At 41.7% G+C, this 13,606-nt stretch overlaps 1 protein-coding gene and 1 pseudogene across 1 annotated transcript in view; one reads left to right on the top strand and one right to left on the bottom strand.

Moving 5' to 3' along the window:
- The window catches only part of Pcca (propionyl-CoA carboxylase subunit alpha), a 774,935-nt gene that overhangs the window by 374,678 nt on the left and 386,651 nt on the right, over positions 1 to 13,606 (top strand). The gene's annotated exons all lie outside the window — the stretch shown is intronic.
- Positions 2,162 to 2,781, bottom strand: LOC127691009 (PRELI domain-containing protein 1, mitochondrial-like; annotated as a pseudogene).

Raw genomic sequence — 13,606 nt, 5'->3', positions numbered from 1 at the left:
TTATCTTCAGTGTAATATTTAGCAAAATGTGGCTACCAATGTGATGAATGACTCAGTTTTCTAAGTAGTCATTTTTCTAACAGTCAGTTTAAACTTGGTATCTCACTCTCATACCTTGACTGTGTTGTTGAATTAGTCCCAACTCTTGTTCTCTATTTGTTACCAGTGTTCTTGCCCTGTTTTTTAACCAGGCATCGATACTGACAAAACTCAAAACATCTCTAGGGCATAAAATAAGTATCTTGTATTTTCAATAGCAAATATCAAATTTAGTATAAAGGTACCATACATTTTAAAATCTTTTAATTTCAGCTTTTAATTTTAATTTTGAGATAAGGTCTCACTTAGCCAAGGCTGGCCTGGAATTTGATAGATAGACTGTCCTTGAATGCCTGATTCGTTTACCTCTCTCTACCTTATGAGTGTTAAAGAGTTACAGGTATGCGCTACCAAACCCCGCTTTTCTTTAACTATTTATTTCCTCCTGTAGGTTTTGCTGTGCCCTATTGTTACCTATCTATGTGTACTTCTGGTAGTGTCAGAGATGTTGTCCTTACTGTCTGACATCTCTCGTGTGTGTGGTTACTTTCCCTAAATATAGCTGGTTACAACTGTGCTGGCATTGTGAAGATGCCAGGGGTTTGCAGTGCTTCCTGGTGCTTTTATGTCAGAAGATTCCAAACTGGCGTGCAGCATACACTGTCACTAGTTTTGATATAGATTTTTTTTTTAAAATTTAAAGTGTGATTTCTTCTTGGAACACTGAAATTTAAATACTTTTCACTAAAGAGAATTCCTAGAGTCAGGATCTCAGGCGCACTTTGCTTACTCTGTTGTAAGGATCAGGCCCTTTATTTCTTGATTAACTACTAGATCTTCTCCTTGCTTTAAGATATTCCATAGAGGCTTTTGAGTCTCCCAGGTATACAACTCAGTCTTCTTATCCTTACAGATTTGTTCAGGTACCTATGGACTCCAATTACTGAAACAGCTTAGACTATATAGGTGGACACATATGTAATCCCAATGTTTCTACATTGAGATGGGATACAGGGACAAGAGAATGGCCATTTAAACTGAAGTATGACATTTCCTGTGAAGACACAAACTCATTTACCCATGATGGGTCCCAACAACAGACTAAAGTGTGAATCGACTGAAGTCTAGCTCGGTGAGAGCCCTGGATTTGTTAGGCTTGCTTATGGAGCACTCATGAGTGGTCACTTACAGACACACAGATGGCCACTGTATCATTCACTACAATGTCCTGCCCCATCATGGATGGTGTAGTGTTTGAATGACAGCTTTGGCTAAGTGGCCTCATAGACTCATATGTTTCCATGTTTAGTCTCCAGTTGTTGAACTATGTGGGAAGAATTAAGAAGTGTGGCCTTGTTAGAGGAGGTATGGTCTGTTGGAGGAGGTATGTCACTAGGTGTGGGCTTTGAAGTTTCAAAAGCCCTGCCAGGCCCTCTGTCTCTGTCTTTGTTTGTCTCAGATTGTCTTTGTCTGTCTGAGTCTCTATCTGTGTCTCTGTCTGTCTCTGTCTCTATCTCTCTGCCTGCTGCCTACAGAAGAGGATATAAAACACCCAGCAGCTACTCCAGCCCTGTATCTGTCTCTTTCCTATCAAGATGATAACAGACTAAACCTCCTGAACTGATAAGCCAGCCTCCAATTAAATGCTTTCTTTTGTTAGAGTTCCTTTGGTCACAGGGTCACTCCACAATAATAGAACATTAACTAAGACAGATGGTAACCTCATCAAAACTTTATCAAGGAGTTCCAGTTTTAATTACTCTTTCATTTTTCTTTTCATACAATATATTTTTAAAAAATTAGGATTTTGGGAGGGGGCAATCAAACCATGTGTTTATTGAGTGCCTGTTATGTGCTAAATATTGTTTAGGGTACTTGGGACACAGCAGAGGATAAAACAAGGAGCCCTGTCCTCTTGGAGAGTACAGTCTATCACCTGCACACTGCTGTGACCCTGGGCAAGTCACTGTCCCCCTCTGCCCAGTAGACAGAACTGGGTATGGTGCATATGCTGACCAGGACAGAGCCCAGACCCACCACCTGAGACAGCAGAGAGGGCTGTAGGTTGATTTTTAATAATCATGTACACTGGGAAGAAGGGAGAGGAAGTAAGTTGTACAAGCTACTGTTGCTGCTGCTGCTGCTTAGTGGTGGCCTTGTTTGCCAGGTCTTTGGCCTTCTCTGTAGCTTCCAGTTTGGTCTCCTTTGCTTTCCCTTTGGCTTCTTTGTCTGTCTCAACAAGTTTTTTGGAAAGGGCCTCACCTTGTATCTTGGCCAGGATGTATTCAAAGCCCTTCATTGTCTTGGTCACTTGCTTTTGAACTGGGCAAGACCAAATTCCTGGACAGCTCTGGTGATGCCAAATAAGCTAGAGGGCATGGATTACAGTCCAGCCTCTATCGTCAGGGTTTACACAGTAAACACATCGTTCCTCCACCACCATCAGCAGCGTGTGGTCAATGTTCCAGGTGAAGGTGGTCATGGTTTGATTCTGTAGGTCCACAATAGGGTCCTTCAGGATGTACACTGAGTGAACGTTGGCTCTGCCCAACATAGTATTCTATTGGTTTTGGTCAGGAAACCCCAGGACAGAAGTTTCTGGTCAGGAGTCACCTCCTGGTGTACTGTGTCTTCAGTTAAGACAAGTTTGCTGTAGGGATTGGGGTACCGTTGGCAGAAGGCAGAGAACACTTGGTCCCTGGAACGTTGGAGCATGCCATGGTCCAGGAAATACTTCACCATCGTCCAGATCTGGGCAAGCTCAGCACCCGTGTGGCAACAGGTTGGGGAGCCCAGGGATAGGGTGGGGTAGGCATGTGGCTAAGTGCATGCCCACCAGGTTCACAGCTCAATCACTGCAGAGCCACACCCAGGTCCCTACCCCTGCCATGAGGGGGCTATAGGACTTAGGGTTTAATTTTTATTTTATGTACATTGATGTTTCCCCTGCATGTATGGCCATGCGAGGGTGTGGGATCCCCTGGAACTGGAGCTACCGTTGTGGCTGCCATGTGGGTGTTGGGAATTGAACCAGGTCCTCTGAAAGTGCTTTTTGACTTCTTATATACTCTAGTGTCTCCCTAGATCACATGCAGCTGGGGCGAGGGGAACAATAGCTAGAATCTCAGGTGAGGGTCTCCTGACCTTCCTTCCCTTTGTCTACTGGGGGGTTTTAATAGTTGCATTGTCTGTGCTGAAGATCTGGCTACAATTGTATTGTTCTTCTCTAGTTGCATCAGGTTCCAGTGCAAAGTTCAAGATAGCATCTCTTACATTGAGTGGGTGCGGGGAGGGGAACTGCTGTACAGCGCTCCACTCCCTTCCTTAGCTCTTACATTCTGTCTGCCTACTTGTTTTGCAATGTGCCCTGAGCCTTGTAAGAGGTAATGTGTTGTCCATGATCATTATTTAAGCATTGGGCAGTTATGCCGCCTCAACTATCATGTGCCTTCAGCCTTTTTATCAGTTATGAATGTGTCCACTGTAACCACTATCATCCATTGTAACCATTTTTCCCATTCAACAAAATAACAGCAATTTCATCCCCATTGGGGCCTCTGACCCAACCACAGTTCTTGGACTTGATTTTCAGTACCAGATATGAATCCCCGCCCCATGGAGTGGGCATTAAATCCAATAAAAGAAGTTGCACCCAAAACAGTTCATACCACTATTGTACTAGCCAGGACACCTTGTCTGAACTTGTGTAGTGTAACACAAAGGGTGCACAGCTGAGTAGGTCTACAGGGACAATTCTGTTCTGACAGCTCAATATCCAGCAATTATAGAAGTGTCCTGGCTGGTCTTGTGTGTCAACTTGACACAAGCTGGAGTTTTCACAGAGAAAAGAGCTTCAGGTGAGGAAGTGCCTCCATGAGATCCAGCTGTGGGGCATTTTCTCAATTAGAGATCAAGGAGGGAGGGTCCCTTGTAGGTGGTGCCATCCCTGGGCTGGTAGTCTTGGGTTCTATAAGAGAGCAGGCTGAGCAAGCCAAGGGAAGCAAGCCAGTAAGGAACATCCCTCCATGGCCTCTGCATCAGCTCCTGCTTCCTGACCTGCTTGAGTTCCAGTCCTGACTTCCTTTAGTGATGAACTGCAACGTGGCAGTGTAAGCTCAATAAACCCTTTCCTCCCCAACTTGCTTCTTGGTCATGATGTTTGTGCAGGAATAGAAACCCTGACTAAGAAGCTAACCATCAGGGAAGGAGCTCTTTCAGCTCAGTCATAGCTTTATTTCTTCATGCCCTGCAACGAAGACCTCCCAATGACTTCAGTAGTTTTTCTTCCCTGGTGTGTGTGTGTGTGTGTGTGTGTATGTTTCTAAGTAGTCTTGGCTGACCTGGATCTTGCTATGTAGACCAGACTGGCCTCAACCTCACAGAGAAATATCTACCTCTGTCTCCCCAGTGTTCAGATTAAAGGCGTGCACCACCATGTCTGGCAGCATTTTGTTTTTATTATTTTAATTTTTGCAACCAACAATAGTGTCTAATAACCTTTGTTGGGGGACTTGGGGCTCAGAGACTTCCCTGGCCAACAACTCATAGGAAGGTTACCCATTGCTGGCACTAGGATTAACCTTAGTGCTTCTGGGAGTGCCCCACCCCATCCTATCTAGGATATCTTAAAAAAAAAAAAAAAAAAAAACCAAGCAAGCAAACAAAAAAAACCTCTTACTTAAATATTTCCTTGTCTTTAACTGTTCCCCAAATCTGTGAGGAACTTCAGAGGTGAGCATAAAAGCACCCACTTAGTAAAACCTTTTTTACAGCCTGTGTGGATGCATTGCTGTCCATTCCAAGCAATTGGTCTAAGGGATAAACAACAAAGGGGACACTAAGAAATAATGTCAGCAAGATCAGATGCAGCCTGGAAGATTCCTTCCCTTCCTTCCTCCTTCCTTCCCTCCCTCCCTTCTTCCTTCTTTCCCTTCTTCCTTTCCTTCCTCCTTCCTTCCCTCCCTTCCTTCCTCCTTTCTTCTTCTTCTCTGCCTCCCTCCCTTCTTCCTTCCTTCTTTCCCTTCTTCCTTTCCTTCCTTCTTCCTTCTCTCCATCCTTTCCTTCCTTTTTCTTCCTTCCTTCTTCCTCCCTCCCTCCCTGCCTTCCTCCCCTCTCTCTTTTCTTTCTTTCTTTCTTTCTTTCTTTCTTTCTTTCTTTCTTTCTTTCTTTCTTTCTTTCTTTCTTTCTTCCTTCCTTCCTTCCTTCCTTCCTCCTTCCTTCCTCCTTTCTTTCTTTCTTTCTTTCTTTCTTTCTTTCTTTCTTTCTTTCTTTCTTTCTTTCTTTCTTTCTTTCTTTCTTTCTTTCTATTTCATTTGTAGTTTTTGGATATTTTTAGATAGGGTCTTACTGCGTAGCCTTGGATGGCCTGGTATTCAATATGTAGAACAGCCTGGCCTCAAACTCATAGATATCTGACTGTGTTTGCCTCTTGAGTACTAGGATTAAAGATGTATAACCACCATAACTGTCAATTGTTTCCTCAAAAGAGTGGCGTTGGGTGTAGCTGTCTGGAGGCACTATTTCAGCTAGTGTTCTATAGCCCACAGTCTTTCCCCCCCCTCCCCCCCCCCCCCCCGACCCATCCTGCTCCCTTACCCTGTGGTGTCTCCACAGGGCTGCCAGGCATCCCACCTTTATATAAGAACTCTGGTCTGAAAGGCTTAAGTCCAATGTGGTGATACTAATGAATTTATTGGACTTCCTCAAAGAGCATGGCTGAGAGGCTAATTACAAGAGCACGGGTAACTTCAAAATAGTTACACCCCTGAAAAGTTCCACCTGATCAAGGAAACTGTTATATAGTCTAACTTCTAATTAGCTTTTCAGTTGTTTGTTTGTTTTGAGATAGGGTCTTACCAAGTACTCCTGTAACTTGCTGTGTAGACCAGGCTGGCCTTGTATCACAGAGATCCTCCTGCCCCTGAATTCAAAATGCCTAGCTTGAAGGACAGTTTGAGGAGTTCATCTTCTCTTTCTACCATGCAGGTCCTGGGGATTGAAGTCAGCTCATAAGGCTTGAGAGCAAGCACTGAGCCCTCTCGTTAGCCCAATTTCTTTTCTTCTTATACTTATGTTTATCTTTATTTTACACGGCTGTTTTTTTTTTTTTTTTTTTTTTTGCCTGCATGTATTTGCGTAAACTATGTGTGTGCTTGGTGCCTGTATAGGCCAGAGATCATTTGAACCTCTAGAACTGAAGTTATAGGTGGTTGTGAGCTACTTGATTTGAATACTAGGAACTGAACTTGGGTGTTTTGTCAGAGCAGTGAGTGCTATTAGCCACTGAGCCAGTTCTCCAGCCCAAAGAAACACTATTTTCTACCTATTAGACTGGTAAAAATTTGATAGCTCAATTTGGTATGAAATGGGGAGAAGATAGAAGTCTTTAGTGTTGATGGTAATCTGTTGACTTAATTACTTGGAATTTTCAAAGATACATGAAAGTGCATTAAATGATATTATATACTCACCACTAATTAAATGTTACAGTAGCGGTGTCTATTTTTTTTTAATAAATCCCTAATATTGACATAGTTGTGTGACTTCTCAGAATAAAGACTATATTTTCCAGTGCTGCAAGAGCAAGATACTTTAGCCAGTAAAGTACTTGATATGGAAGGATGAAGTCCTAAATTGAATCCTCATTACTGGTGCAAAAAATCTAGTTGGGGTAGCAAACTTTTTTTTGTTGTGGTGGTTTGGTTTTTCAAGACAGAGTTTCACTGTGTTGTCCTGGGGCTGTTCTGGCACTCATTCTGTAGACCAGGCTGGCCTCATCTCAGACTCAGAGATTCATCCGACTGTGACTTCTACCTCCCTTGTACTGGGATTAAAGGCATATGCCACCACTCCTGGTACACATTTATAATCTCAGTACTGGGGAAATGATAAATCCCTAAGGCTTGTTAGCCACCCACTCTAGCCTAATTGACAGGCCTAGGGTCTCAGGGAGATGAGAATGAAAATGAACTTCCTGAGGACCACACCCGAGGTTGACTTCTGTTCTCCATGTGAACATATGTGCATGCATGAGTTTGAACCAACACAGGAGTAAAAGGTCACAATGCCACTTTGAGAAGTCTTAATGCAAGTGTTGGATTAAGCTGCCTTCATACAGGGTTCATTGCTCTTTCTGGAGATGGTAGTAAGGCAGGAGAGCCTGTCTTCAGCAGTGGTAGAAACAGAGCAGATGCTGTAGTCCATCAAACATTTCCCAGGATTGGAACCAGACAAGAGTTTTACTACCCACCTGCCTCTCTAATTCCCTAGTATGCATCTTCTCAGGGAGAGTTTAAATGCTTTTTCTACTTTGAGTAAACTAATAAATAACATAAGGATTTAAGGAAACCAAAGAGTTGACATGCTGAAGCATTTGCATCTGCTTTCGTGTTTCCTAGAAGAGTTTGGAATGTCTTTTTAAAAGCCCCAAAGCCAAGGAAGAGAAAATGGAGAAATGCCAAGCCAAGTTAAGAATTCATTGCTGTTTTTTAAAATGGTCCAGCGAGAGGAGGCAAAGTTCAAGAAGAGCAGAGGAGAGCAGAGGGCATTTCCACGATCACACCTGTAAGTTATTATGACTTTTGAAGTGGCCGTTGATGGAAACACTTGGACATTTGAGCTGTTCACATGTATGCTTAGTGTGTTTAGAGAGCGGCCCAGCCTCTGGAATATCTTCAAGTAGAATCCCAGATCAAACAGCAAATCCCATGGCTAGGGAATATCATGTAGCCATGCGACATGCAGAAGGACCCAGACTATGAGCATTCACTTGAAAAACATTGATGTCCGGAGGACCCTGCTATACCACTCCTGGGCATATACCCAGAGGATTCCCCAGCATGCAATAAGGACACATGCTCCACTATGTTCATAGCAACCTTATTTATAATAGCCAGAAGCTGGAAAGAACCCAGATGTCCCTCAATGGAGGAATGGATACAGAAAATGTGGTATATTTACACAATGGAATACTACTCAGCAATTAAAAACAATGAATTAATGAAATTTATAGGCAAATGGTTGGAACTGGAAAATATCATCCTAAGTGAAGTAACTCATTCACAAAAGAACACACATGGAATGCAGTCACTGATAAGTGGATATTAGCTCAGAAGCTCAGAATACCCAAAACACAACCCACACATTAAAGAAGAAGGAAGGAGAGGGCCCTGGTTCTGGGAAGGCTTGATGCAGCAATGTAGGGGATTGCCAGGACAGAGGAGTGGGAGGGGTCAATTGGGGAACTGGTGGAGGGAAGAGGACTTATGGGACTTAGGGGGAGGGGAGAACTGGGAAAGGGAAAATCATGGAATGTAAACAAAGAATATAGAAAAAAAAAGAAAAAGAAAAAGAAATACATTGATGTCATATGCTATGAAGAGACAGTCAAGAATTCAGTGGGAGTCAGAGCATTATTTCTTTCCCAACCATAGTGTTTTGTGTCCTGTGGTGGCAGGTACTTCAGGTGACTCTTTGATTACAAATTAAGAATCAGGACTCAGTTATTTAACTTTTCGGTGGCAGTGGTGGTGTTGCCTAAGTATCCTTGAATAACCTGTTACTTGCTATATTGCCTAGGCTGATTTTGAACTTGAGGCAACTCTCCTGCTTCATCCTCTAGAGTACTGGAAATATGAGCATGAATATTATACCCAGAGAATTTAACTCTGCTGTTCATCATTTATGTTATCTTGACTTTACTCTATTTTTACAAAACATGACAAATTAAAAAAGATATGACATGATATATGCATAGATATGGATGACATATGCATGATATATATACATATGTATGTTAAAAATGTATTTTACATGTATGTATATTTTACTATCATGTGTGACTTATCCTTGAAGGCTGAAAAATGTTATTGGATCCCTGGAACTGGAGTGGCAGTTGTAAATTGCCATGTGAGTGCTGGGAATTGGATTTGAATCCTCTAGAAGAACAGCAAGAGCTCTTAACCACTGAGCCATCTTTCCATTTCCTACATATTACTTTTGCATATTCTTTATAAATAGGATAAGACAATAAGGGATCAGGGTGTGAGTGGGAAAAAACGATGATACTATTTTGTCTATCTATCTATCTATCTATCTATCTATCTATCTATCTATCTATCTATCTATCTATCAATCTATCTGTTGAAACAGGGTTTTACTATTTAGCTCTGGCTGTCCTAGAACTCACTATGTAGATCAGGCCAGCCTTAAACTCAGAGATCTGCCTTCCTTTGTGTCGAAAGTGCTGAGATTAGAGGCCTATGATACTATGCCTGGCTCAAGACTAATTATTTTAATTTTGGAGGTTCCATCTATTCTCTGTTAGCAAGTTTTTTTTTTTGTCTTTGAATTTCTATTATTCTTTATGAAAGAGATCTGTTTTAGAGAACCCTGCACAGATAAGATTATACAAGAATATGTCTTCCCCACCACACACTTTGTTTTCTCAGTGCTGGGCCTTTTGCTTTTTCAATGGGTCTGTTGCTGAGCTGTATCTCTCCAGCCCCAGAGGATCATCTTACTCATAAGTCCCAGGAGGGTGTGCCCGAGGTAGCTCATACACCATGTTCGTGAAGAGAAAAATGTCGGTAGGCAGAGTGTTTAATGATGACAAAGGCACAGAGGAACACACATAGATGTCAATAATAAATAGGTAAATAAGTTGCCATATTTATATAAACACATTGGTTTATTCTGTAGCAGTAAATCACCTGTGTTTAGGTGATAGTATACACAAGTCTCAAAAATGATATTAGTAAAAAGATTTTAAGTTGAAATTAAATACCCAAGTCCTTGCCTAGGTTTTGTGATCAGTTCTTAGTATTTCTAAAACTAAACAATGAAAGAAAATTCCTGTGTTTATATGCTGTTTTTTTCATGTTAAAATGGTTAAAATATTCCGGGCCTAGTTACTCATGCCTGTAATCCAAGTTCTTGGCAGTTTGAGACTGGAGAATTATCTTGAATTAGAGACCAATCTGAACTGAGTGAGTTTCAGGGCAGCCTGGGCCACAGTGTAAGGCTGTCTTAAAAAACAAAAACAAAACTTAAGAGCAAGACAAGAGGGTTAAAAGAATTATTTAAGATGAGGTATATGGGGTCTGGAGAGATGGTTTAGTGGTTAAGAGCACTTGCTCCTGCAGAGTACCTGGGTTCAGTTTCCAGCACCCAGGTGATAACTCCCAGTCATCCAGGGCATCAATACCCTCTTCTTACCTCTGCCAGCACCAGGCTCACACATGGAACACATATCTACTTGTAGACAAAACACTTGAATTCATAAAATAAAATAGATCTTATTTTATTTTAAATTAGATATTTGATACTTGGTTCCTTTCTCTTTATTAAAGATACAAATCAATCATATTCTTGGAGATTCAGGAGAGAAAAATTTTTTTCTTTTTTAGGCAAAACACTGTAAAGCAAATATTTATTTTAATTTTTTTTGTGTGTATGTGAGAGAGAGTGACAGAGATGGAAAGAGAGACAAAGAAAGCCAGACACACACACACACACACACACACACACAGAGAGACAGACAGACATACACACACATACACACACACACACACACACACACACAGAGAGAGAGAGAGAGAGAGAGAGAGAGAGAGAAAGAGAGAGAGAAAGCCAGACACACATATACACACAGAGAAAGAGAGAAAGAGACAGACACACACACACACACACACACAGAGATAGATAGATAGATAGATAGAGAGAGAGAGAGAGAGAGAGGGGGGGGGTATTCAGGTGCTCAAGGAGGCAGGAAGACTTTAGATAACTTTGAACTACAGCTGCCGGTGGACATTTGTCACCCAATAAGGGAACTAAAGTTCCTGTCAGTTGGCAGATGAACAAGTGCTTCTACCCTCTGGGCCACCTCTCTAGCACCTATCAACCATTTCTTTTAACTTGCAAATAATGTCAAATGTCAGATAGATTGCAAGAATTGTATCCAAAATATCTGTTTACCTTTTATCCAGTTTCATTTATTTTATTTAATTCATGGTTAAAGAGACACTCTCCCTGTGTGTACAGATTGTGTCTGAGCTATTTGGGAATAGATTGCACACATTCTGGTCCTTTGCCCCCCCCCCCATGCTTCATTGTATATTTCTATTCTACAGTTTCCATTGTCAGGAATCTAACATTGAAACATATGTGCAGTTCATTTTGCATTTTGTCACCTGCTTATGATGCCCTTTATAGCATTTGCATTTTTCCTCCACTAGAGGCTCCTACATTATAGATCATGTTTGCTCAGCTTCTTTCCCTTGGAAAAGGTTCCTCAGCCTGCTCCTCAACTTTTATGACAGTGGTATTTCTGAAGAAAGCTAATATTTTAAAAAGGAGAATGATTTTGTTTTGAATTTGTTTGATGTTTGCTTGAGATTATATTTAGGTTACAGGTCTTTAATCAAAATGGTAAATATGATATATTCTTAGCTTAGCACATAGTCTACAATATAAATTGACCAAGACATGCACCTTGCCCACTGAAGGATGAAAAGCTTTTACAAAGATTTTTCTCCCCCACCCCAATTTCTTTTTTCTGTCTCTGTCTCTCTATCTCTGTCTATCTCTCTTATGTTTCTGCCTGCCTGCCTGCCTGCCTGTCTGTCTGTCTGTCTGTGAAGGAGAACTTTTGGGGTTTAGCTATAGGGTGAGGCAGTCTACAAGAGGAGAGGCTGGCAGAGAACTATGGATCCCTGGTAGTGGGACTGTGAATAGACACTGGAAGAGGGGTTCTTTCATACTAAGAAGCTGCAGGTGAGTGTTGGACTGTGAAATCAGAAGGTATCTGCCCAGAACCTCAGCAGGGCTCCAAAAGAGTCATATCTGCAAGTTCAGAAGAGCTTGGCCTGTTCAAGATCTGTTCCTTCTATATTCTAGCAGAACCAAGTTAGAAAGGAAGACTAGAGAAGTCCCAGGAAGAAGGGGGGCAGCTCCAGGGGACAAAGAATCTTGCTGTCCTGTGGTCCTGAAGGGATTAACCCACTGTAGATTCCAACATGATCCCAGAGGACAAGAGCTAACGCTGAGTTGACTTTGAAGATCTTATTTTCTGTGAGTGTCAGTCAGAAGACAAATCTTAGGGGTCTGCTTCCTCTTTTCATTGTGTGGGCTCAGCTGACTGAATTCAGGTTGACAGCACTCACTCATATTGAGAGCGTGGGTCACCGTGCCCAGCCCTCATAGATGAATACATTTCTGTCGAGAAAAATTCCCTACAGATCTTACTGTTCTGATCATCTCCATCCCAATGAATATGAAGTCCTGTGTTTGTTTGTTTGTGATTGAACCAAAGGAGAGGCAAACATGACAGCCATGCCATCCCTAACTGTGATTTGAGTTAATAACAAGTAGATCTGTAGTGCACCTCTCCTTGAACAGTGGGAAGGCTTAGCAGCAGGAGCATGAGATGGCCAGTCACAGTGCATCTGCACTCAGGAAGCAGAGGTGACTACTACTGCTATACAGCTCCCTTCTCTATTTTATTCATAGGTCAGACTCAAAACTCCCCACAGACAAGCACAGCTTTATCTGCTCAGTGGTTCTACATTCTGTCAAGTTTACAGTCAGCCTGAACTGTCATGATTGACAGTTTCATCCCCCAAATTTGCCTTTCCTTCTCTTGAGCCCTTTGATACGAAGAACATTGAAAATCTGATATAGTCTTATTTGCCTAGGTTTACTTTTGTTGCTATACTTTGTAATATAGAAACTGTTTTTGCCAATTCCAGTTTCTTTTTTAAAAAGTATTTATTTTGTGGTGCTGGGGATCGAACCTAGGGCCTTGCAAGTGCTCTTCTACTGAGTCATACACGCAGCCCATCCTGATCTTCCCAGCTTTCTTTACATGACTGTCAACAATATAGTTAAAAGTATTCTTCTATCTCATTTACTTGTGTGTGTGGGTATGCCAGAGAAAGTGTATGGAGGTCAGAGGACAACTTGTAGAAGTCACTCTCTCCTTCTATCATGCAGGCTCCAGGGACTGAGCAGACGGCCAGGCTTGGCAGCAAACATCTTTACCCTGCTGGCCCTAATCTGTGGTTTCTCAAAGACTACAATGGTAACATTGCTCTGCTCAGGAAATGTAGATTTTTGCTTTATCAGTACAGCCTGTATCAGTTGATGAGTAGATTGCAGATTTCAGTCTTAGAAACGTTGAGTTTCATGAATGTTCACTGTTGTAAGTTGGTGTCTTTTCTGTTTGTGCTTGCCTCTGCTATCCTGGATCTCAGAGAGGTGAATTTACTGACTCCTTTCGAATTCAACTATGATCTTTCCGCTGTCTCTCTGCCTTTCTTGCTTTCTTCTTTTTTCTCCCCATTAGAAACATTTCCCAAATCACTGCTTTCAAAAAGCTTATGTCCTACAGTGGAAACATCTAGCCAGACATATATTGTCATAATACAGTGCATGCCATAAAGGTACTATTGCCTTATCAAGAAGAGAGACAATGTAATTCTGATCAGAGAGAACTTGTTGTCTCACAGAATATAAAGTCTGAGTTAGGTTTTGAGGAATGGGCAGGGTTGAAGTAGAATTGCAAAATGAT

Source organism: Apodemus sylvaticus, chromosome 8 (assembly GCF_947179515.1).
Source record: "Apodemus sylvaticus chromosome 8, mApoSyl1.1, whole genome shotgun sequence".
NCBI classification, from domain to species: Eukaryota; Metazoa; Chordata; class Mammalia; order Rodentia; family Muridae; genus Apodemus; species Apodemus sylvaticus.
The sequence above is the reverse complement of the archived record's forward strand: the minus strand, read 5'-3'. Positions and strand labels throughout refer to the sequence as shown.